Here is a 3,808-nt window from a genome sequence, read left to right as displayed (position 1 = left end):
GATTTGACATTTAAAAGCTGTGAGTGTGTCTGGAAATCTGCAGGCGCTCCCTGTATAGACGAAAGAGCAAAGCGTGGTGATATAGTATCTTTAAAAGGCCCTTTGGTAGGCACAATATTTGCTTACGGCCATACCACCCTGAACACGCCCGATCTCGTCTGATCTCGGAAGCTAAGCAGGGTCGGGCCTGGTCAGTTAAGCTTTTCACTCCTCTTTACAAAAAGCAGAGGGCGCTGCTGCTTTTTCAGTGGACACCGACAGGGTGGGAAGGAAATAGCTAGAACATGACTTGCCGGTATAGAAATGACACAAATCCAGTTAAATGATGGCTTTCATCATTCCTAAGCTCATCGATCATTTTCTTTTCAATTTTATGCTAACGTATTCTACATTTCAACAGTAAATATTAATATTTTTACTGCACTACATTTGTGATCCTTATAGCCACTTTGTACATTCTGATTTGACATTTAAAAGCTGTGAGTGTGTCTGGAAATCTGCAGGCGCTCCCTGTATAGACGAAGAGCAAAGCGTGGTGATATAGTATCTTTAAAAGGCCCTTTGGTAGGCACAATATTTGCTTACGGCCATACCACCCTGAACACGCCCGATCTCGTCTGATCTCGGAAGCTAAGCAGGGTCGGGCCTGGTCAGTACTTGGATGGGAGACCGCCTGGGAATACCAGGTGCTGTAAGCTTTTTCACTCCTCTTTACAAAAAGCAGAGGGCGCTGCTGCTTTTTCAGTGGACACCGACAGGGTGGGAAGGATATAGCTAGATCATGACTTGCCGGTATAGAAATGACACAAATCCAGTTAAATGATGGCTTTCATCATTCCTAAGCTCATCGATCATTTTCTTTTCAATTTTATGCTAACGTATTCTACATTTCAACAGTAAATATTAATATTTTTACTGCACTACATTTGTGATCCTTATAGCCACTTTGTACATTCTGATTTGACATTTAAAAGCTGTGAGTGTGTCTGGAAATCTGCAGGCGCTCCCTGTATAGACGAAAGAGCAAAGCGTGGTGATATAGTATCTTTAAAAGGCCCTTTGGTAGGCACAATATTTGCTTACGGCCATACCACCCTGAACACGCCCGATCTCGTCTGATCTCGGAAGCTAAGCAGGGTCGGGCCTGGTCAGTACTTGGATGGGAGACCGCCTGGGAATACCAGGTGCTGTAAGCTTTTTTCACTCCTCTTTACAAAAAGCAGAGGGCGCTGCTGCTTTTTCAGTGGACACCGACAGGGTGGGAAGGAAATAGCTAGATCATGACTTGCCGGTATAGAAATGACACAAATCCAGTTAAATGATGGCTTTCATCATTCCTAAGCTCATCGATCATTTTCTTTTCAATTTTATGCTAACGTATTCTACATTTCAACAGTAAATATTAATATTTTTACTGCACTACATTTGTGATCCTTATAGCCACTTTGTACATTCTGATTTGACATTTAAAAGCTGTGAGTGTGTCTGGAAATCTGCAGGCGCTCCCTGTATAGACGAAAGAGCAAAGCGTGGTGATATAGTATCTTTAAAAGGCCCTTTGGTAGGCACAATATTTGCTTACGGCCATACCACCCTGAACACGCCCGATCTCGTCTGATCTCGGAAGCTAAGCAGGGTCGGGCCTGGTCAGTACTTGGATCGCTGCTGCTTTTCAGTGGACACCGACAGGGTGGGAAGGAAATAGCTAGATCATGACTTGCCGGTATAGAAATGACACAAATCCAGTTAAATGATGGCTTTCATCATTCCTAAGCTCATCGATCATTTTCTTTTCAATTTTATGCTAACGTATTCTACATTTCAACAGTAAATATTAATATTTTTACTGCACTACATTTGTGATCCTTATAGCCACTTTGTACATTCTGATTTGACATTTAAAAGCTGTGAGTGTGTCTGGAAATCTGCAGGCGCTCCCTGTATAGACGAAAGAGCAAAGCGTGGTGATATAGTATCTTTAAAAGGCCCTTTGGTAGGCACAATATTTGCTTACGGCCATACCACCCTGAACACGCCCGATCTCGTCTGATCTCGGAAGCTAAGCAGGGTCGGGCCTGGTCAGTACTTGGATGGGAGACCGCCTGGGAATACCAGGTGCTGTAAGCTTTTTCACTCCTCTTTACAAAAGCAGAGGCGCTGCTGCTTTTTCAGTGGACACCGACAGGGTGGGAAGGATATAGCTAGATCATGACTTGCCGGTATAGAAATGACACAAATCCAGTTAAATGATGGCTTTCATCATTCCTAAGCTCATCGATCATTTTCTTTTCAATTTTATGCTAACGTATTCTACATTTCAACAGTAAATATTAATATTTTTACTGCACTACATTTGTGATCCTTATAGCCACTTTGTACATTCTGATTTGACATTTAAAAGCTGTGAGTGTGTCTGGAAATCTGCAGGCGCTCCCTGTATAGACGAAAGAGCAAAGCGTGGTGATATAGTATCTTTAAAAGGCCCTTTGGTAGGCACAATATTTGCTTACGGCCATACCACCCTGAACACGCCCGATCTCGTCTGATCTCGGAAGCTAAGCAGGGTCGGGCCTGGTCAGTACTTGGATGGGAGACCGCCTGGGAATACCAGGTGCTGTAAGCTTTTTTCACTCCTCTTTACAAAAAGCAGAGGGCGCTGCTGCTTTTTCAGTGGACACCGATGGGAATACCAGGTGCTGTAAGCTTTTTTCACTCCTCTTTACAAAAAGCAGAGGGCGCTGCTGCTTTTTCAGTGGACACCGACAGGGTGGGAAGGATATAGCTAGATCATGACTTGCCGGTATAGAAATGACACAAATCCAGTTAAATGATGGCTTTCATCATTCCTAAGCTCATCGATCATTTTCTTTTCAATTTTATGCTAACGTATTCTACATTTCAACAGTAAATATTAATATTTTTACTGCACTACATTTGTGATCCTTATAGCCACTTTGTACATTCTGATTTGACATTTAAAAGCTGTGAGTGTGTCTGGAAATCTGCAGGCGCTCCCTGTATAGACGAAAGAGCAAAGCGTGGTGATATAGTATCTTTAAAAGGCCCTTTGGTAGGCACAATATTTGCTTACGGCCATACCACCCTGAACACGCCCGATCTCGTCTGATCTCGGAAGCTAAGCAGGGTCGGGCCTGGTCAGTACTTGGATGGGAGACCGCCTGGGAATACCAGGTGCTGTAAGCTTTTTTCACTCCTCTTTACAAAAAGCAGAGGGCGCTGCTGCTTTTTCAGTGGACACCGACAGGGTGGGAAGGAAATAGCTAGAACATGACTTGCCGGAATACCAGGTGCTGTAAGCTTTTTCACTCCTCTTTACAAAAAGCAGAGGGCGCTGCTGCTTTTTCAGTGGACACCGACAGGGTGGGAAGGATATAGCTAGATCATGACTTGCCGGTATAGAAATGACACAAATCCAGTTAAATGATGGCTTTCATCATTCCTAAGCTCATCGATCATTTTCTTTTCAATTTTATGCTAACGTATTCTACATTTCAACAGTAAATATTAATATTTTTACTGCACTACATTTGTGATCCTTATAGCCACTTTGTACATTCTGATTTGACATTTAAAAGCTGTGAGTGTGTCTGGAAATCTGCAGGCGCTCCCTGTATAGACGAAAGAGCAAAGCGTGGTGATATAGTATCTTTAAAAGGCCCTTTGGTAGGCACAATATTTGCTTACGGCCATACCACCCTGAACACGCCCGATCTCGTCTGATCTCGGAAGCTAAGCAGGGTCGGGCCTGGTCAGTACTTGGATGGGAGACCGCCTGGGAATACCAGGT

The 3,808-nt window shown here is 43.6% G+C and overlaps 5 non-coding genes and 1 pseudogene across 5 annotated transcripts; all 6 read left to right on the top strand.

Annotated features, from left to right (window-relative positions):
- The first annotated feature begins 579 nt into the window (after positions 1 to 579).
- On the top strand, positions 580 to 698 carry LOC129115190 (5S ribosomal RNA). Its single transcript, XR_008532892.1, has one exon. It is a non-coding gene; the product is annotated as a 5S ribosomal RNA (ribosomal RNA).
- Positions 699 to 1,077: 379 nt separating this feature from the next.
- LOC129115189 (5S ribosomal RNA) lies at positions 1,078 to 1,196 on the top strand. Its single transcript, XR_008532891.1, has one exon. It is a non-coding gene; the product is annotated as a 5S ribosomal RNA (ribosomal RNA).
- Positions 1,197 to 2,008: 812 nt separating this feature from the next.
- On the top strand, positions 2,009 to 2,127 carry LOC129115188 (5S ribosomal RNA). The gene has a single exon (XR_008532890.1). It is a non-coding gene; the product is annotated as a 5S ribosomal RNA (ribosomal RNA).
- A 377-nt stretch (positions 2,128 to 2,504) lies between these two features.
- Positions 2,505 to 2,623, top strand: LOC129115187 (5S ribosomal RNA). The gene has a single exon (XR_008532889.1). It is a non-coding gene; the product is annotated as a 5S ribosomal RNA (ribosomal RNA).
- A 462-nt stretch (positions 2,624 to 3,085) lies between these two features.
- On the top strand, positions 3,086 to 3,204 carry LOC129115185 (5S ribosomal RNA). The gene has a single exon (XR_008532888.1). It is a non-coding gene; the product is annotated as a 5S ribosomal RNA (ribosomal RNA).
- Positions 3,205 to 3,699: 495 nt separating this feature from the next.
- LOC129115186 (5S ribosomal RNA) lies at positions 3,700 to 3,808 on the top strand (annotated as a pseudogene; the record flags this gene model as incomplete).

This window comes from Anoplopoma fimbria, unplaced genomic scaffold, assembly GCF_027596085.1.
Source record: "Anoplopoma fimbria isolate UVic2021 breed Golden Eagle Sablefish unplaced genomic scaffold, Afim_UVic_2022 Un_contig_11374_pilon_pilon, whole genome shotgun sequence".
Classification (NCBI taxonomy): Eukaryota; Metazoa; Chordata; class Actinopteri; order Perciformes; family Anoplopomatidae; genus Anoplopoma; species Anoplopoma fimbria.
The sequence above is the reverse complement of the archived record's forward strand: the minus strand, read 5'-3'. Positions and strand labels throughout refer to the sequence as shown.